This window comes from Rhinichthys klamathensis, unplaced genomic scaffold (assembly GCF_029890125.1).
Source record: "Rhinichthys klamathensis goyatoka isolate OS25496 unplaced genomic scaffold, OSU_Roscu_1.1 h1tg000236l_1, whole genome shotgun sequence".
NCBI classification, from domain to species: domain Eukaryota; kingdom Metazoa; phylum Chordata; class Actinopteri; order Cypriniformes; family Leuciscidae; genus Rhinichthys; species Rhinichthys klamathensis.
The window spans coordinates 3,532,501-3,553,460 of record NW_026606759.1 but is presented as its reverse complement, the minus strand read 5'-3'; the positions used below and the strand labels follow the sequence as shown (position 1 = coordinate 3,553,460).

General features: G+C 38.7%; 12 non-coding genes across 12 annotated transcripts; all 12 read right to left on the bottom strand.

The window, feature by feature from the left end:
- Positions 1-4,101: 4,101 nt before the first annotated feature.
- On the bottom strand, positions 4,102-4,220 carry LOC130100086 (5S ribosomal RNA). Its single transcript, XR_008808729.1, has one exon. It is a non-coding gene; the product is annotated as a 5S ribosomal RNA (ribosomal RNA).
- A 61-nt stretch (positions 4,221-4,281) lies between these two features.
- LOC130100084 (5S ribosomal RNA) lies at positions 4,282-4,400 on the bottom strand. The gene has a single exon (XR_008808727.1). It is a non-coding gene; the product is annotated as a 5S ribosomal RNA (ribosomal RNA).
- Positions 4,401-4,461: 61 nt separating this feature from the next.
- On the bottom strand, positions 4,462-4,580 carry LOC130100083 (5S ribosomal RNA). Its single transcript, XR_008808726.1, has one exon. It is a non-coding gene; the product is annotated as a 5S ribosomal RNA (ribosomal RNA).
- A 61-nt stretch (positions 4,581-4,641) lies between these two features.
- On the bottom strand, positions 4,642-4,760 carry LOC130100172 (5S ribosomal RNA). The gene has a single exon (XR_008808810.1). It is a non-coding gene; the product is annotated as a 5S ribosomal RNA (ribosomal RNA).
- A 5,601-nt stretch (positions 4,761-10,361) lies between these two features.
- Positions 10,362-10,480, bottom strand: LOC130100081 (5S ribosomal RNA). The gene has a single exon (XR_008808724.1). It is a non-coding gene; the product is annotated as a 5S ribosomal RNA (ribosomal RNA).
- A 61-nt stretch (positions 10,481-10,541) lies between these two features.
- On the bottom strand, positions 10,542-10,660 carry LOC130100080 (5S ribosomal RNA). The gene has a single exon (XR_008808723.1). It is a non-coding gene; the product is annotated as a 5S ribosomal RNA (ribosomal RNA).
- Positions 10,661-10,721: 61 nt separating this feature from the next.
- On the bottom strand, positions 10,722-10,840 carry LOC130100079 (5S ribosomal RNA). The gene has a single exon (XR_008808722.1). It is a non-coding gene; the product is annotated as a 5S ribosomal RNA (ribosomal RNA).
- A 61-nt stretch (positions 10,841-10,901) lies between these two features.
- On the bottom strand, positions 10,902-11,020 carry LOC130100171 (5S ribosomal RNA). Its single transcript, XR_008808809.1, has one exon. It is a non-coding gene; the product is annotated as a 5S ribosomal RNA (ribosomal RNA).
- A 5,602-nt stretch (positions 11,021-16,622) lies between these two features.
- Positions 16,623-16,741, bottom strand: LOC130100078 (5S ribosomal RNA). Its single transcript, XR_008808721.1, has one exon. It is a non-coding gene; the product is annotated as a 5S ribosomal RNA (ribosomal RNA).
- A 61-nt stretch (positions 16,742-16,802) lies between these two features.
- On the bottom strand, positions 16,803-16,921 carry LOC130100077 (5S ribosomal RNA). The gene has a single exon (XR_008808720.1). It is a non-coding gene; the product is annotated as a 5S ribosomal RNA (ribosomal RNA).
- Positions 16,922-16,982: 61 nt separating this feature from the next.
- Positions 16,983-17,101, bottom strand: LOC130100076 (5S ribosomal RNA). The gene has a single exon (XR_008808719.1). It is a non-coding gene; the product is annotated as a 5S ribosomal RNA (ribosomal RNA).
- A 61-nt stretch (positions 17,102-17,162) lies between these two features.
- LOC130100170 (5S ribosomal RNA) lies at positions 17,163-17,281 on the bottom strand. Its single transcript, XR_008808808.1, has one exon. It is a non-coding gene; the product is annotated as a 5S ribosomal RNA (ribosomal RNA).
- Positions 17,282-20,960: the final 3,679 nt, after the last annotated feature.

Below are 20,960 nucleotides of genomic sequence, written 5' to 3'. Positions count from 1 at the left end.
GGAGTTATTGTCAAAATGTCACCTGTAGTAAGTCAGTCTGATCAGTAGGAAAGCACTACAGCCTTTAGAACGGGAAAAAATACTTTAGGGGAATTACAGTAATTTGTTCTTGAACTTATTAGTTTATTGTACGTACAGTAAGGGAGTTATTGTCAAAATTTCACCTGTAGTAAGTCAGTCTGATCAGTAGGAAAGCACTACAGCCTTTGGAACGGGAAAAAATACTTTAGGGGAATTACAGTAATTTGTTCTTGAACTTATTAGTTTATTGTACGTACAGTAAGGGAGTTATTGTCAAAATTTCACCTGTAGTAAGTCAGCATGGTCACTAGGAAAGCACTACAGCCCTTGGAACGGGAAAAAATACTTAAGGGGAATTACAGTAATTTTTTCTTGAACTTATTAGTTTATTGTACGTACAGTAAAGGAGTTATTGTGGAAATTTCACCTGTAGTAAGTCAGTGTGGTCACTAGGAAAGCACTACAGCCTTTGAAACACGAAAAGAATACTTTAGACCAGGGCAAGTACAGACATTTTTTTAATAAACATTTGATAATTGTACGTACAGTAAGGGAGTTATTGTCAGAATTTTACCTGTAGTAAGTCAGTCTGATCAGTAGGAAAGCACTACAGCCCTTGGAACGGGAAAGAATACTTTAGGGGAAATACAGTATTTTTTTTAATACACATTTGATAATTGTACATACAGTAAGGGAGATATTTTCAAAACTGTACTTTGTTTAATGGTTTCAATGTTCTTTTAAAGCAAATCATTCTTCTATAAATACATCCATGAAGTAAATAAGTTACTGTTTTCAGCCATTACAGTAATAAATACATTTAGATAATGTAATATTTTTTGATGGAAGGTGTGCCATTGAAACTAATTGAAACCCCATAGGAGTTTTGCTAGTTTTTTAAATGTTCACCTGTTAGGGGCGCACAGTCAAAGACCCAGAACCAGATATGATGAATGAAGAGCAGGAGTCAGAATTATAATAAAGAAAAGATTTACTGAAGATAGTTTTCAGTTTCATCAGCAGAAGTCAGCTTCAAGACTCAATCACTAAATGAGCAAGCACTGTTACTGTTTTCAGATATCAAATACAGACATTAGAAAATACATGAAACAAACATTTCAGTAATCATACTGGTAACTTCTATAACTAAGTAAAATCTCACATGCCTATATAAGTCATTCCACTCATGTGATATTTAGAAAGAAAACCTTGATTATAATCACTCATTACATATACATTGAAGTTTATTCCAAAATCCACACCCTTCACCCCCAAAATAAACATCATGTTTGCTGTCATGCTTTCTGAGTACTTGTCAATAATCTGATGGATTCAGTACAATGGACAGTGACATTTCTGCAGGACTGTAAACATCAATCAATGCACACGAATTGTGTTATTGTGAGAGTTTAATGTTAATTGAAGATGCTATACAACAGGAAAACATAAAATACTGTTAGGCCATTCTTTTTATTCAGCACCTGGAGAACACTGTTACACTGTAAAGTCTTTATTACACTTAAAAACAGAAAAACCGAGGTGGATAAAACAGTAGTATGTTAGGGTCCAGACAAGACGATCCAACTTGCTTTGGAACAGTCGGCCCATCCTTTCAAAACCTATTGAAATAAATCATATGTCATTATTAAAATCAACACCAACACTGTTCTTGTTAATTTTGATTTCAAATAAATAAATAAACATAAATATAAACAGATGTAAAATGAAGCAATTAACTATATTCAGGAGATTACACATGATTTTCCACTTTCTACAGTCTGGATTGTTACCAGATTACAGTTCATGTAGCCTACATGTTCATTCTTTATTATTTCCTAAACACCTTTTTAAACACCATCATTATAATGCAGTTTTTATTGTTGCTAAAGGACATTCTATTGCATTAGAACACATAATGTGAGAGATATTTGCTGGTACATCTGTAGTTGGCTAAAATGTAGTTGTCTGTTTGCACACGATGAAAAACAATATAAACTTTTTAGACGGTCCCTATCTTGGTTACCACACTACATTGAATATTCAACAAAGTGTGTATGCATTAAAAATATACTTTCCCATTTTGATCGATTGTAGAAAATGTTGTAGTTCACAGTATTTGTTGTCAATATTGTGTAGCTGCTTCGAATCTGAAAAAAATTGCTTCATTGACTATTTAATTGAAAAAGTTCTTGAACGCGAATGTGCGAATGTGCGAATATAAAACCAACTTTACCTAAGTCACGTTAACTAGTCTAAATTTATCATTTTGAAGTGTAAAATCAATCCCTAATACCCTCCCCTCACCATCATTTTGTATTTGTTTTATATTGCACATCCACCCTTCTCTAATCAACACCGCTACTCCACGGGCTTTTTGTGTGCCATGATTAACATATATTTCTTTGTCCCAAATCCTCTTTATATCGCCCATTATATCATCTGTCCAGTGCGTCTCTTGCAGACATACTACTTGTGCATTCACAACACTCATCACTTGTTTAAACTTGTCCATATCCCTCAAACCATTACAGTTCAAGCATGCAATGCTTAATACTTCACTCATTATGAAAATAATAGAAAATAATAACATAAACATAAACATGTCTCTTGATTAGATTAACGTCTTACTTTTTTGCGTTGCCTTCTCCACCTTCCCCTTTTTTCCTCTTAAGCACATTTGAGACAGTTTCTTTTGTCCCTGTTGAGTCCATTATGTCCACCAAGATAGCCTCCTGTACAATCATCTCTTCTTCCCCTTCTCCTTCTCCTTTTCCACCTTGTACTCCCGCCGACGCTCCTTCTTTTCTCAATCCTCTTTCATGTTGACTTTTGCTCTCATCCTTCTTGTCTCTCCCACCACCGCTGGTTGAGATTTCGTTATCCATCCCAGCTCTTGCGTTATTCCGCTCTCCGCTACTTTTTTCAGATCCTCCTGCTTCCAGAATGCCTTCCAGCTCGCTCCACTCCTCACCTCCATCCTCACCACTTGATATTTGGGTCTCTCCCACTTCGCCATACAGGTCAATAGAGTCTCCAGCCTCCTCTCTGTCGTCATCTTCTTCACTGTTACACACACACAGGTCGTTCTTCTTCCAGCACACAGTGCAGTTCCCTTCGTTGCACTCCCGTGCATAATGCCCTTGTCCACCGCACTTATAGCACCTGAAATTCGGACACTCTTTGACAATGTGTCCTGGCTGTATGCACAGGCGACACACCTTTACTTGCCTGTCGTGCAATACTCGAAAGTGCTCTGTTCCACCCACTGTTTCAAATTTTGTCGAGTACGGAAGCGATTTTACCTTCTCCGTAAACTTGACTTTCAGGAACCTCGTCCCATCAGCAATTCCAGTCCCTGGCCACATCCTCCTTTTAAGTGTCGACGCTGGTGTAACTCCCCAGTCTATTAGCTTCTTTATTATCTCCTCGTCCGTGATGTACGTGGGTAGGTTCAAAAAAGAAACCACAGTCTCACAGTTATTTATCTCCTTTGCCAGTATGCTCCCACTTCGGATTTTTATTCCATCAAGCAACTTCTTCTTTCCTTTCTCCTCCTTCATGGTCAATTCGTACTCCTTGGGATTTTTATATCTGCAACCAATGACTTCACCACACTCTTCTTTTACTTTCCGCAATAATTCCATCATCGTAATTCTTTCATTTCCAACAATCTCTACCATCACTGTTAGTTTCTTCTCATAACTTCGACCTGTTTCTTTGTTTCCATCTTCCATTCTCCTCACCGGCCCCTTGTCCTTCTCTTTGTTTGCCTCCATTTTGCCCGTAGCTCCTCGCGTGTAACTCCACCACCAGAATCACCCCAAACAGCAGCGTGCTGTTTGGGGAGAAACCCCACACCAACTTATACATTTCTTAAATTATATTCCAGTCCCAAATCAGAAAAAAAATTTAAATAAAAGAAAGGATTTCTCCAAACAAACTTTCCGGACTTTCCTGCACGGAATCTACTGACTTCCTGTTCAGCTCGCTAGCGCTACCAAGGTGGTATGGCCGTAAGCGAAATCTGCTGCCAAAATCGGGCTATTTGAAAGGTTAGAACATTAGTGAAGTAAACAATAAAGCTTACAGCACCTGGTATTCCCAGGCGGTCTCCCATCCAAGTACTAACCAGGCCCGACCTTGCTTAGCTTCCGAGATCAGACGAGATCGGGCGTGCTCAAAGTGGTATGGCCGTAAGCGAAATCTGCTGCCAAAATCGGGCTATTTGAAAGGTTAGAACATTAGTGAAGTAAACAATAAAGCTTACAGCACCTGGTATTCCCAGGCGGTCTCCCATCCAAGTACTAACCAGGCCCGACCTTGCTTAGCTTCCGAGATCAGACGAGATCGGGCGTGCTCAAAGTGGTATGGCCGTAAGCGAAATCTGCTGCCAAAATCTGGCTATTTGAAAGGTTAGAACATTAGTGAAGTAAACAATAAAGCTTACAGCACCTGGTATTCCCAGGCGGTCTCCCATCCAAGTACTAACCAGGCCCGACCTTGCTTAGCTTCCGAGATCAGACGAGATCGGGCGTGCTCAAAGTGGTATGGCCGTAAGCGAAATCTGCTGCCAAAATCTGGCTATTTGAAAGGTTAGAACATTAGTGAAGTAAACAATAAAGCTTACAGCACCTGGTATTCCCAGGCGGTCTCCCATCCAAGTACTAACCAGGCCCGACCTTGCTTAGCTTCCGAGATGAGACGAGATCGGGCGTGCTCAAAGTGGTATGGCCGTAAGCGAAATCTGCTGCCAAAATCTGGCTATTTGAAAGGTTAGAACATTAGTGAAGTAAACAATAAAGCTTACAGCACATGGTATTCCCAGGCGGTCTCCCATCCAAGTACTAACCAGGCCCGACCTTGCTTAGCTTCCGAGATCAGACGAGATCGGGCGTGCTTTTTTTTTTTTTTTTTATTATTATCAAAAATATCAAAATAATTTTACATTTCACAAAGAAAATACATCATTACAACAATTAGCATGTTACATTGAATACACTGGTAATTGCTCAAAAGTTGATGTTCATTTTCTTTCCATCATCCACATTTATCAGGTCACAATCCTTTAAAAAATACTCTTCAAAAACATCCTCCTCCACATACTTCCACATCAGGTAAGCATTTTTCCTCAGCACCTGTTTGAACATTGTACATATTTCCACATTTTTCCCTTCATTAAACGCTAAGTTCCTCCTTGCCCATACTGCGTATCTTGCATGGCTCAATATGTAGTTACAAAGATTAACTTTCTTATCTTTATTACCCACAGAATCTCCAAATAAAAACAGTGTTTTCCACTCATCTTGCCCAACATTTTTCCCCCAGTTCTCCTTTAATATTTCTTTTAACTTTCCATGGAAGTCCTCAAGTTCTCTGCACTCTAAAAATATATGCATCAGTGTCTCTGGAGCAGATTTACACACATCACAATCCCTACTTATGTTCGTATTTATCTGGTGAAGTACCACTTTCGTGTAAATTCTGTTGTGTCTTAACTTAAAGTCCAAGTTTTCACACTCAAGTCCATTGTATTTCACACACAGATTCTTCCAAATTTCTTTGACATTTAAACCAGGGAACACCTTCTGCCACACAATTTCTGATGCTGGTACTTTTATCTCCTTTTTCAACATGAACTTATACATCATATTAGTGGACACTCCTTCCAGTAATTTTTCCCCATCACCTCCATCAAAATACAAAACTGGCAATCCCCACTCCCCAGGTTTAACAGTTTCGTTTTCAATTCTCTTTGTCCAGGCTCTGGGCAAGCTCATTTTGATGTTTTCACACATCGAGTCCACTTTTGACATTTCAATATCATCATTCCATCCCACAACACAATCATATATAGCTCTATTAGGTAAAAACCCTCTTACGTACTCGTATGCTAGATCTTTTACTTGTCTCACTCCTGCTTTTATATACAACTTGTCATAAAACATTCTCTCTTTCATTTTAATTCTTGGATTTAAAAAAATTGGCTGATTTAAAACTTGATTTATATTCTCACATTCAAATTTTACATTTCCTAAAACTTCTGCCCATGCACTAAGCACTTCCTGGTAAAACAGCGGCACTTTATCATACATTGGCTTTTTTAGTACCATAAAAAGCCCTTCTTCCCCACACCCACTACATTTGTCCAACACCTCCTTCATATAACCCTTCCATCCATACTCCTCTTTCCCACATAAATACTTTTTCACCACTTTCACCCTTATTGCCTTCTTTTTAACTTCTAAATCAATCAATTCTAATCCTCCTTCTTTTTTGCTCGCGATTAATGTTTTCCTTGCTATTTTCACTCCCTTCCCTCCCCACATAAAATCATTCGTTATTTCAGTCACCTCATTCATTACCCATTGTGGCAAATCAACTGCACCTAAAATATAGTTACATTTGGAAAGCAATAAAGAGTTCACCAGCATGACTTTCCCTCTTAACATAACTTCCCTTAATTTCCAAAATTGGAGTACTTGTTTAATTTTATTTAAAACCCCTGTCCATGTGGCATCCCTTGCATTCTTAGCATTTTCTCCAATCTGCACACCTAAAATATTAACATAACCCAATGTAGTTTTAAAAGGTATATCAAACCCTCTTAAGTCTACCCCTCCTATGCTCATTATTTCAGACTTTTCTACATTTATTTTTGCTCCTGACGCTTTCCCATATATTTCTATGTGCCCCATTATCTTTTTTATACTCTCTACATCCCTAATCGTAAATGTCGTGTCATCCGCATATTGGTGTATCACACTCTCACAACTGTTTGGAATTTTAATGCCCCTTATCTTTTTATCTGCTCGTACCATTATCGCTAACGGTTCAACCGAGATTGAGTATAGCAATGCAGACATCGGACATCCTTGTCTCACTGATCTCTCGAGCGGAAAAGGGTCTGTTAAAACTCCATTTACCTTCACACAACTTTGGGCTTTACTGTATAACAGACTTATCCATCCCAGCATTCTATTCCCGAACCCAAATCTCCTCATTGTTTGTTCTAAAAAGTCGTGTTCCACTCTATCGAATGCCTTGTTTAGATCTACACATAAAATTATTCCACCTTCCCCATCCTCCCCCATCCTGCACACAACATCCCTTACTGTGCAAACTGTGTCGGTTATATCCCTTCCTGGGATGCTATAGGCCTGATTTGGTGCTATTATGGTCCCTATTACTTTCTTTAGTCTGTTTGCTAAAATCTTTGTTAAAATTTTATACTCTGTGTTTAAAAGACTTAGAGGCCTATAATTTTCTAATTTGAGCGGACTCCCTTTATTTTTATAAAGAATCGTTATCATCCCTGTACACATAGATTTTGGCACTTCTTTTTTGTCCTCCATCTCCGTATACATTCTCAACAATATCGGTGCCAAAATTTTCATAAAAGTTTGATAAAATTCATGTGTTAAACCATCCGCTCCTGGGCTTTTATTTGGCTTTGTCTGTCTGATTGCCTCTTCTACCTCTTCTAGAGTTATGTCTCCCTCACACAACTCCCTATCCCCATCCTTAAGACTTATATTTACATGATCTAATACCTTATCTATATCATCTTGTTTTACATTCCCTTTCTTAAATAAATTACTATAAAACTCTTCTACCCTTTCTATTATTTCTACATAATCCGTAACTTTCCCCCCTTCTCCATTTTCCAACTCCGTAATGAACTTTCTCCCCTGTTTTTTCTTCTCTAAATTCATAAAATATTTTGTACATCTCTCTCCTTCTAAAACATATTGTGCCCTACTTCTTATTTTTGCACCTTCACATTTTTCTTTTTCACACACCTCAATTTCTGCTTTTATCTGACAATAATGTTCCTTTGTATATTCAGGATTATTTTCAATTTTCCCGGCTTCTTCCTCCAATAACCTATACATATTGCCTAGTTTGCATTTTCTCATGTAATTCCTCTGTTTAGAGTATCTAATACTTACTCTTTTTATTTCCTTTTTTAATATACCCCACCATTTACATATATTTTCTTCGTATAAGTAGTTTTCCATTTCATCCTTAATACATTTCTCTATTCTTCTTCTGTACGCATCTTCCCTCAATAAGGCAGAATTTAAACACCACGTACCCCCACCTTTTATTTTTGAGTTTCCCCCTAATTTGACTGTCATTACTGCATGGTCACTTATACCTTTAAAATTATAACATACACTCTTTATATTTTGTAAAATGTCCCTTTTAAACCAGACATAGATCTATTCTACTTTGCTTTAATTCACCCATCACCATTTGCCTCCTTGAAAATTCTCTCTTAAAAGGGTTTTCCTCCCTCCAGGCATCTACCATATCTTTACTCTGCATTAAACCTTTTAAACATTTCCTAGAAGTATCTTCTTTAAACACCATATTTTTAGCCATGTCTAATCTAGTACATTTCACATTAAAATCACCCACCATTATACACTTCTCAATACATAAAGGCTTCAACATCATAAAAACCTCTTTTCTTTCCGTTTCCACATTTGGAGCATACACGTTAACTAGTCTAAATTTATCATTTTGAAGTGTAAAATCAATCCCTAATACCCTCCCCTCACCATCATTTTGTATTTGTTTTATATTGCACATCCACCCTTCTCTAATCAACACCGCTACTCCACGGGCTTTTTGTGTGCCATGATTAACATATATTTCTTTGTCCCAAATCCTCTTTATATCGCCCATTATATCATCTGTCCAGTGCGTCTCTTGCAGACATACTACTTGTGCATTCACAACACTCATCACTTGTTTAAACTTGTCCATATCCCTCAAACCATTACAGTTCAAGCATGCAATGCTTAATACTTCACTCATTATGAAAATAATAGAAAATAATAACATAAACATAAACATGTCTCTTGATTAGATTAACGTCTTACTTTTTTGCGTTGCCTTCTCCACCTTCCCCTTTTTTCCTCTTAAGCACATTTGAGACAGTTTCTTTTGTCCCTGTTGAGTCCATTATGTCCACCAAGATAGCCTCCTGTACAATCATCTCTTCTTCCCCTTCTCCTTCTCCTTTTCCACCTTGTACTCCCGCCGACGCTCCTTCTTTTCTCAATCCTCTTTCATGTTGACTTTTGCTCTCATCCTTCTTGTCTCTCCCACCACCGCTGGTTGAGATTTCGTTATCCATCCCAGCTCTTGCGTTATTCCGCTCTCCGCTACTTTTTTCAGATCCTCCTGCTTCCAGAATGCCTTCCAGCTCGCTCCACTCCTCACCTCCATCCTCACCACTTGATATTTGGGTCTCTCCCACTTCGCCATACAGGTCAATAGAGTCTCCAGCCTCCTCTCTGTCGTCATCTTCTTCACTGTTACACACACACAGGTCGTTCTTCTTCCAGCACACAGTGCAGTTCCCTTCGTTGCACTCCCGTGCATAATGCCCTTGTCCACCGCACTTATAGCACCTGAAATTCGGACACTCTTTGACAATGTGTCCTGGCTGTATGCACAGGCGACACACCTTTACTTGCCTGTCGTGCAATACTCGAAAGTGCTCTGTTCCACCCACTGTTTCAAATTTTGTCGAGTACGGAAGCGATTTTACCTTCTCCGTAAACTTGACTTTCAGGAACCTCGTCCCATCAGCAATTCCAGTCCCTGGCCACATCCTCCTTTTAAGTGTCGACGCTGGTGTAACTCCCCAGTCTATTAGCTTCTTTATTATCTCCTCGTCCGTGATGTACGTGGGTAGGTTCAAAAAAGAAACCACAGTCTCACAGTTATTTATCTCCTTTGCCAGTATGCTCCCACTTCGGATTTTTATTCCATCAAGCAACTTCTTCTTTCCTTTCTCCTCCTTCATGGTCAATTCGTACTCCTTGGGATTTTTATATCTGCAACCAATGACTTCACCACACTCTTCTTTTACTTTCCGCAATAATTCCATCATCGTAATTCTTTCATTTCCAACAATCTCTACCATCACTGTTAGTTTCTTCTCATAACTTCGACCTGTTTCTTTGTTTCCATCTTCCATTCTCCTCACCGGCCCCTTGTCCTTCTCTTTGTTTGCCTCCATTTTGCCCGTAGCTCCTCGCGTGTAACTCCACCACCAGAATCACCCCAAACAGCAGCGTGCTGTTTGGGGAGAAACCCCACACCAACTTATACATTTCTTAAATTATATTCCAGTCCCAAATCAGAAAAAAAATTTAAATAAAAGAAAGGATTTCTCCAAACAAACTTTCCGGACTTTCCTGCACGGAATCTACTGACTTCCTGTTCAGCTCGCTAGCGCTACCAAGGTGGTATGGCCGTAAGCGAAATCTGCTGCCAAAATCGGGCTATTTGAAAGGTTAGAACATTAGTGAAGTAAACAATAAAGCTTACAGCACCTGGTATTCCCAGGCGGTCTCCCATCCAAGTACTAACCAGGCCCGACCTTGCTTAGCTTCCGAGATCAGACGAGATCGGGCGTGCTCAAAGTGGTATGGCCGTAAGCGAAATCTGCTGCCAAAATCGGGCTATTTGAAAGGTTAGAACATTAGTGAAGTAAACAATAAAGCTTACAGCACCTGGTATTCCCAGGCGGTCTCCCATCCAAGTACTAACCAGGCCCGACCTTGCTTAGCTTCCGAGATCAGACGAGATCGGGCGTGCTCAAAGTGGTATGGCCGTAAGCGAAATCTGCTGCCAAAATCTGGCTATTTGAAAGGTTAGAACATTAGTGAAGTAAACAATAAAGCTTACAGCACCTGGTATTCCCAGGCGGTCTCCCATCCAAGTACTAACCAGGCCCGACCTTGCTTAGCTTCCGAGATCAGACGAGATCGGGCGTGCTCAAAGTGGTATGGCCGTAAGCGAAATCTGCTGCCAAAATCTGGCTATTTGAAAGGTTAGAACATTAGTGAAGTAAACAATAAAGCTTACAGCACCTGGTATTCCCAGGCGGTCTCCCATCCAAGTACTAACCAGGCCCGACCTTGCTTAGCTTCCGAGATGAGACGAGATCGGGCGTGCTCAAAGTGGTATGGCCGTAAGCGAAATCTGCTGCCAAAATCTGGCTATTTGAAAGGTTAGAACATTAGTGAAGTAAACAATAAAGCTTACAGCACATGGTATTCCCAGGCGGTCTCCCATCCAAGTACTAACCAGGCCCGACCTTGCTTAGCTTCCGAGATCAGACGAGATCGGGCGTGCTTTTTTTTTTTTTTTATTATTATTATCAAAAATATCAAAATAATTTTACATTTCACAAAGAAAATACATCATTACAACAATTAGCATGTTACATTGAATACACTGGTAATTGCTCAAAAGTTGATGTTCATTTTCTTTCCATCATCCACATTTATCAGGTCACAATCCTTTAAAAAATACTCTTCAAAAACATCCTCCTCCACATACTTCCACATCAGGTAAGCATTTTTCCTCAGCACCTGTTTGAACATTGTACATATTTCCACATTTTTCCCTTCATTAAACGCTAAGTTCCTCCTTGCCCATACTGCGTATCTTGCATGGCTCAATATGTAGTTACAAAGATTAACTTTCTTATCTTTATTACCCACAGAATCTCCAAATAAAAACAGTGTTTTCCACTCATCTTGCCCAACATTTTTCCCCCAGTTCTCCTTTAATATTTCTTTTAACTTTCCATGGAAGTCCTCAAGTTCTCTGCACTCTAAAAATATATGCATCAGTGTCTCTGGAGCAGATTTACACACATCACAATCCCTACTTATGTTCGTATTTATCTGGTGAAGTACCACTTTCGTGTAAATTCTGTTGTGTCTTAACTTAAAGTCCAAGTTTTCACACTCAAGTCCATTGTATTTCACACACAGATTCTTCCAAATTTCTTTGACATTTAAACCAGGGAACACCTTCTGCCACACAATTTCTGATGCTGGTACTTTTATCTCCTTTTTCAACATGAACTTATACATCATATTAGTGGACACTCCTTCCAGTAATTTTTCCCCATCACCTCCATCAAAATACAAAACTGGCAATCCCCACTCCCCAGGTTTAACAGTTTCGTTTTCAATTCTCTTTGTCCAGGCTCTGGGCAAGCTCATTTTGATGTTTTCACACATCGAGTCCACTTTTGACATTTCAATATCATCATTCCATCCCACAACACAATCATATATAGCTCTATTAGGTAAAAACCCTCTTACGTACTCGTATGCTAGATCTTTTACTTGTCTCACTCCTGCTTTTATATACAACTTGTCATAAAACATTCTCTCTTTCATTTTAATTCTTGGATTTAAAAAAATTGGCTGATTTAAAACTTGATTTATATTCTCACATTCAAATTTTACATTTCCTAAAACTTCTGCCCATGCACTAAGCACTTCCTGGTAAAACAGCGGCACTTTATCATACATTGGCTTTTTTAGTACCATAAAAAGCCCTTCTTCCCCACACCCACTACATTTGTCCAACACCTCCTTCATATAACCCTTCCATCCATACTCCTCTTTCCCACATAAATACTTTTTCACCACTTTCACCCTTATTGCCTTCTTTTTAACTTCTAAATCAATCAATTCTAATCCTCCTTCTTTTTTGCTCGCGATTAATGTTTTCCTTGCTATTTTCACTCCCTTCCCTCCCCACATAAAATCATTCGTTATTTCAGTCACCTCATTCATTACCCATTGTGGCAAATCAACTGCACCTAAAATATAGTTACATTTGGAAAGCAATAAAGAGTTCACCAGCATGACTTTCCCTCTTAACATAACTTCCCTTAATTTCCAAAATTGGAGTACTTGTTTAATTTTATTTAAAACCCCTGTCCATGTGGCATCCCTTGCATTCTTAGCATTTTCTCCAATCTGCACACCTAAAATATTAACATAACCCAATGTAGTTTTAAAAGGTATATCAAACCCTCTTAAGTCTACCCCTCCTATGCTCATTATTTCAGACTTTTCTACATTTATTTTTGCTCCTGACGCTTTCCCATATATTTCTATGTGCCCCATTATCTTTTTTATACTCTCTACATCCCTAATCGTAAATGTCGTGTCATCCGCATATTGGTGTATCACACTCTCACAACTGTTTGGAATTTTAATGCCCCTTATCTTTTTATCTGCTCGTACCATTATCGCTAACGGTTCAACCGAGATTGAGTATAGCAATGCAGACATCGGACATCCTTGTCTCACTGATCTCTCGAGCGGAAAAGGGTCTGTTAAAACTCCATTTACCTTCACACAACTTTGGGCTTTACTGTATAACAGACTTATCCATCCCAGCATTCTATTCCCGAACCCAAATCTCCTCATTGTTTGTTCTAAAAAGTCGTGTTCCACTCTATCGAATGCCTTGTTTAGATCTACACATAAAATTATTCCACCTTCCCCATCCTCCCCCATCCTGCACACAACATCCCTTACTGTGCAAACTGTGTCGGTTATATCCCTTCCTGGGATGCTATAGGCCTGATTTGGTGCTATTATGGTCCCTATTACTTTCTTTAGTCTGTTTGCTAAAATCTTTGTTAAAATTTTATACTCTGTGTTTAAAAGACTTAGAGGCCTATAATTTTCTAATTTGAGCGGACTCCCTTTATTTTTATAAAGAATCGTTATCATCCCTGTACACATAGATTTTGGCACTTCTTTTTTGTCCTCCATCTCCGTATACATTCTCAACAATATCGGTGCCAAAATTTTCATAAAAGTTTGATAAAATTCATGTGTTAAACCATCCGCTCCTGGGCTTTTATTTGGCTTTGTCTGTCTGATTGCCTCTTCTACCTCTTCTAGAGTTATGTCTCCCTCACACAACTCCCTATCCCCATCCTTAAGACTTATATTTACATGATCTAATACCTTATCTATATCATCTTGTTTTACATTCCCTTTCTTAAATAAATTACTATAAAACTCTTCTACCCTTTCTATTATTTCTACATAATCCGTAACTTTCCCCCCTTCTCCATTTTCCAACTCCGTAATGAACTTTCTCCCCTGTTTTTTCTTCTCTAAATTCATAAAATATTTTGTACATCTCTCTCCTTCTAAAACATATTGTGCCCTACTTCTTATTTTTGCACCTTCACATTTTTCTTTTTCACACACCTCAATTTCTGCTTTTATCTGACAATAATGTTCCTTTGTATATTCAGGATTATTTTCAATTTTCCCGGCTTCTTCCTCCAATAACCTATACATATTGCCTAGTTTGCATTTTCTCATGTAATTCCTCTGTTTAGAGTATCTAATACTTACTCTTTTTATTTCCTTTTTTAATATACCCCACCATTTACATATATTTTCTTCGTATAAGTAGTTTTCCATTTCATCCTTAATACATTTCTCTATTCTTCTTCTGTACGCATCTTCCCTCAATAAGGCAGAATTTAAACACCACGTACCCCCACCTTTTATTTTTGAGTTTCCCCCTAATTTGACTGTCATTACTGCATGGTCACTTATACCTTTAAAATTATAACATACACTCTTTATATTTTGTAAAATGTCCCTTTTAAACCAGACATAGATCTATTCTACTTTGCTTTAATTCACCCATCACCATTTGCCTCCTTGAAAATTCTCTCTTAAAAGGGTTTTCCTCCCTCCAGGCATCTACCATATCTTTACTCTGCATTAAACCTTTTAAACATTTCCTAGAAGTATCTTCTTTAAACACCATATTTTTAGCCATGTCTAATCTAGTACATTTCACATTAAAATCACCCACCATTATACACTTCTCAATACATAAAGGCTTCAACATCATAAAAACCTCTTTTCTTTCCGTTTCCACATTTGGAGCATACACGTTAACTAGTCTAAATTTATCATTTTGAAGTGTAAAATCAATCCCTAATACCCTCCCCTCACCATCATTTTGTATTTGTTTTATATTGCACATCCACCCTTCTCTAATCAACACCGCTACTCCACGGGCTTTTTGTGTGCCATGATTAACATATATTTCTTTGTCCCAAATCCTCTTTATATCGCCCATTATATCATCTGTCCAGTGCGTCTCTTGCAGACATACTACTTGTGCATTCACAACACTCATCACTTGTTTAAACTTGTCCATATCCCTCAAACCATTACAGTTCAAGCATGCAATGCTTAATACTTCACTCATTATGAAAATAATAGAAAATAATAACATAAACATAAACATGTCTCTTGATTAGATTAACGTCTTACTTTTTTGCGTTGCCTTCTCCACCTTCCCCTTTTTTCCTCTTAAGCACATTTGAGACAGTTTCTTTTGTCCCTGTTGAGTCCATTATGTCCACCAAGATAGCCTCCTGTACAATCATCTCTTCTTCCCCTTCTCCTTCTCCTTTTCCACCTTGTACTCCCGCCGACGCTCCTTCTTTTCTCAATCCTCTTTCATGTTGACTTTTGCTCTCATCCTTCTTGTCTCTCCCACCACCGCTGGTTGAGATTTCGTTATCCATCCCAGCTCTTGCGTTATTCCGCTCTCCGCTACTTTTTTCAGATCCTCCTGCTTCCAGAATGCCTTCCAGCTCGCTCCACTCCTCACCTCCATCCTCACCACTTGATATTTGGGTCTCTCCCACTTCGCCATACAGGTCAATAGAGTCTCCAGCCTCCTCTCTGTCGTCATCTTCTTCACTGTTACACACACACAGGTCGTTCTTCTTCCAGCACACAGTGCAGTTCCCTTCGTTGCACTCCCGTGCATAATGCCCTTGTCCACCGCACTTATAGCACCTGAAATTCGGACACTCTTTGACAATGTGTCCTGGCTGTATGCACAGGCGACACACCTTTACTTGCCTGTCGTGCAATACTCGAAAGTGCTCTGTTCCACCCACTGTTTCAAATTTTGTCGAGTACGGAAGCGATTTTACCTTCTCCGTAAACTTGACTTTCAGGAACCTCGTCCCATCAGCAATTCCAGTCCCTGGCCACATCCTCCTTTTAAGTGTCGACGCTGGTGTAACTCCCCAGTCTATTAGCTTCTTTATTATCTCCTCGTCCGTGATGTACGTGGGTAGGTTCAAAAAAGAAACCACAGTCTCACAGTTATTTATCTCCTTTGCCAGTATGCTCCCACTTCGGATTTTTATTCCATCAAGCAACTTCTTCTTTCCTTTCTCCTCCTTCATGGTCAATTCGTACTCCTTGGGATTTTTATATCTGCAACCAATGACTTCACCACACTCTTCTTTTACTTTCCGCAATAATTCCATCATCGTAATTCTTTCATTTCCAACAATCTCTACCATCACTGTTAGTTTCTTCTCATAACTTCGACCTGTTTCTTTGTTTCCATCTTCCATTCTCCTCACCGGCCCCTTGTCCTTCTCTTTGTTTGCCTCCATTTTGCCCGTAGCTCCTCGCGTGTAACTCCACCACCAGAATCACCCCAAACAGCAGCGTGCTGTTTGGGGAGAAACCCCACACCAACTTATACATTTCTTAAATTATATTCCAGTCCCAAATCAGAAAAAAAATTTAAATAAAAGAAAGGATTTCTCCAAACAAACTTTCCGGACTTTCCTGCACGGAATCTACTGACTTCCTGTTCAGCTCGCTAGCGCTACCAAGGTGGTATGGCCGTAAGCGAAATCTGCTGCCAAAATCGGGCTATTTGAAAGGTTAGAACATTAGTGAAGTAAACAATAAAGCTTACAGCACCTGGTATTCCCAGGCGGTCTCCCATCCAAGTACTAACCAGGCCCGACCTTGCTTAGCTTCCGAGATCAGACGAGATCGGGCGTGCTCAAAGTGGTATGGCCGTAAGCGAAATCTGCTGCCAAAATCGGGCTATTTGAAAGGTTAGAACATTAGTGAAGTAAACAATAAAGCTTACAGCACCTGGTATTCCCAGGCGGTCTCCCATCCAAGTACTAACCAGGCCCGACCTTGCTTAGCTTCCGAGATCAGACGAGATCGGGCGTGCTCAAAGTGGTATGGCCGTAAGCGAAATCTGCTGCCAAAATCTGGCTATTTGAAAGGTTAGAACATTAGTGAAGTAAACAATAAAGCTTACAGCACCTGGTATTCCCAGGCGGTCTCCCATCCAAGTACTAACCAGGCCCGACCTTGCTTAGCTTCCGAGATCAGACGAGATCGGGCGTGCTCAAAGTGGTATGGCCGTAAGCGAAATCTGCTGCCAAAATCTGGCTATTTGAAAGGTTAGAACATTAGTGAAGTAAACAATAAAGCTTACAGCACCTGGTATTCCCAGGCGGTCTCCCATCCAAGTACTAACCAGGCCCGACCTTGCTTAGCTTCCGAGATGAGACGAGATCGGGCGTGCTCAAAGTGGTATGGCCGTAAGCGAAATCTGCTGCCAAAATCTGGCTATTTGAAAGGTTAGAACATTAGTGAAGTAAACAATAAAGCTTACAGCACATGGTATTCCCAGGCGGTCTCCCATCCAAGTACTAACCAGGCCCGACCTTGCTTAGCTTCCGAGATCAGACGAGATCGGGCGTGCTTTTTTTTTTTTTTTATTATTATTATCAAAAATATCAAAATAATTTTACATTTCACAAAGAAAATACATCATTACAACAATTAGCATGTTACATTGAATACACTGGTAATTGCTCAAAAGTTGATGTTCATTTTCTTTCCATCATCCACATTTATCAGGTCACAATCCTTTAAAAAATACTCTTCAAAAACATCCTCCTCCACATACTTCCACATCAGGTAAGCATTTTTCCTCAGCACCTGTTTGAACATTGTACATATTTCCACATTTTTCCCTTCATTAAACGCTAAGTTCCTCCTTGCCCATACTGCGTATCTTGCATGGCTCAATATGTAGTTACAAAGATTAACTTTCTTATCTTTATTACCCACAGAATCTCCAAATAAAAACAGTGTTTTCCACTCATCTTGCCCAACATTTTTCCCCCAGTTCTCCTTTAATATTTCTTTTAACTTTCCATGGAAGTCCTCAAGTTCTCTGCACTCTAAAAATATATGCATCAGTGTCTCTGGAGCAGATTTACACACATCACAATCCCTACTTATGTTCGTATTTATCTGGTGAAGTACCACTTTCGTGTAAATTCTGTTGTGTCTTAACTTAAAGTCCAAGTTTTCACACTCAAGTCCATTGTATTTCACACACAGATTCTTCCAAATTTCTTTGACATTTAAACCAGGGAACACCTTCTGCCACACAATTTCTGATGCTGGTACTTTTATCTCCTTTTTCAACATGAACTTATACATCATATTAGTGGACACTCCTTCCAGTAATTTTTCCCCATCACCTCCATCAAAATACAAAACTGGCAATCCCCACTCCCCAGGTTTAACAGTTTCGTTTTCAATTCTCTTTGTCCAGGCTCTGGGCAAGCTCATTTTGATGTTTTCACACATCGAGTCCACTTTTGACATTTCAATATCATCATTCCATCCCACAACACAATCATATATAGCTCTATTAGGTAAAAACCCTCTTACGTACTCGTATGCTAGATCTTTTACTTGTCTCACTCCTGCTTTTATATACAACTTGTCATAAAACATTCTCTCTTTCATTTTAATTCTTGGATTTAAAAAAATTGGCTGATTTAAAACTTGATTTATATTCTCACATTCAAATTTTACATTTCCTAAAACTTCTGCCCATGCACTAAGCACTTCCTGGTAAAACAGCGGCACTTTATCATACATTGGCTTTTTTAGTACCATAAAAAGCCCTTCTTCCCCACACCCACTACATTTGTCCAACACCTCCTTCATATAACCCTTCCATCCATACTCCTCTTTCCCACATAAATACTTTTTCACCACTTTCACCCTTATTGCCTTCTTTTTAACTTCTAAATCAATCAATTCTAATCCTCCTTCTTTTTTGCTCGCGATTAATGTTTTCCTTGCTATTTTCACTCCCTTCCCTCCCCACATAAAATCATTCGTTATTTCAGTCACCTCATTCATTACCCATTGTGGCAAATCAACTGCACCTAAAATATAGTTACATTTGGAAAGCAATAAAGAGTTCACCAGCATGACTTTCCCTCTTAACATAACTTCCCTTAATTTCCAAAATTGGAGTACTTGTTTAATTTTATTTAAAACCCCTGTCCATGTGGCATCCCTTGCATTCTTAGCATTTTCTCCAATCTGCACACCTAAAATATTAACATAACCCAATGTAGTTTTAAAAGGTATATCAAACCCTCTTAAGTCTACCCCTCCTATGCTCATTATTTCAGACTTTTCTACATTTATTTTTGCTCCTGACGCTTTCCCATATATTTCTATGTGCCCCATTATCTTTTTTATACTCTCTACATCCCTAATCGTAAATGTCGTGTCATCCGCATATTGGTGTATCACACTCTCACAACTGTTTGGAATTTTAATGCCCCTTATCTTTTTATCTGCTCGTACCATTATCGCTAACGGTTCAACCGAGATTGAGTATAGCAATGCAGACATCGGACATCCTTGTCTCACTGATCTCTCGAGCGGAAAAGGGTCTGTTAAAACTCCATTTACCTTCACACAACTTTGGGCTTTACTGTATAACAGACTTATCCATCCCAGCATTCTATTCCCGAACCCAAATCTCCTCATTGTTTGTTCTAAAAAGTCGTGTTCCACTCTATCGAATGCCTTGTTTAGATCTACACATAAAATTATTCCACCTTCCCCATCCTCCCCCATCCTGCACACAACATCCCTTACTGTGCAAACTGTGTCGGTTATATCCCTTCCTGGGATGCTATAGGCCTGATTTGGTGCTATTATGGTCCCTATTACTTTCTTTAGTCTGTTTGCTAAAATCTTTGTTAAAATTTTATACTCTGTGTTTAAAAGACTTAGAGGCCTATAATTTTCTAATTTGAGCGGACTCCCTTTATTTTTATAAAGAATCGTTATCATCCCTGTACACATAGATTTTGGCACTTCTTTTTTGTCCTCCATCTCCGTATACATTCTCAACAATATCGGTGCCAAAATTTTCATAAAAGTTTGATAAAATTCATGTGTTAAACCATCCGCTCCTGGGCTTTTATTTGGCTTTGTCTGTCTGATTGCCTCTTCTACCTCTTCTAGAGTTATGTCTCCCTCACACAACTCCCTATCCCCATCCTTAAGACTTATATTTACATGATCTAATACCTTATCTATATCATCTTGTTTTACATTCCCTTTCTTAAATAAATTACTATAAAACTCTTCTACCCTTTCTATTATTTCTACATAATCCGTAACTTTCCCCCCTTCTCCATTTTCCAACTCCGTAATGAACTTTCTCCCCTGTTTTTTCTTCTCTAAATTCATAAAATATTTTGTACATCTCTCTCCTTCTAAAACATATTGTGCCCTACTTCTTATTTTTGCACCTTCACATTTTTCTTTTTCACACACCTCAATTTCTGCTTTTATCTGACAATAATGTTCCTTTGTATATTCAGGATTATTTTCAATTTTCCCGGCTTCTTCCTCCAATAACCTATACATATTGCCTAGTTTGCATTTTCTCATGTAATTCCTCTGTTTAGAGTATCTAATACTTACTCTTTTTATTTCCTTTTTTAATATACCCCACCATTTACATATATTTTCTTCGTATAAGTAGTTTTCCATTTCATCCTTAATACATTTCTCTATTCTTCTTCTGTACGCATCTTCCCTCAATAAGGCAGAATTTAAACACCACGTACCCCCACCTTTTATTTTTGAGTTTCCCCCTAATTTGACTGTCATTACTGCATGGTCACTTATACCTTTAAAATTATAACATACACTCTTTATATTTTGTAAAATGTCCCTTTTAAACCAGACATAGATCTATTCTACTTTGCTTTAATTCACCCATCACCATTTGCCTCCTTGAAAATTCTCTCTTAAAAGGGTTTTCCTCCCTCCAGGCATCTACCATATCTTTACTCTGCATTAAACCTTTTAAACATTTCCTAGAAGTATCTTCTTTAAACACCATATTTTTAGCCATGTCTAATCTAGTACATTTCACATTAAAATCAC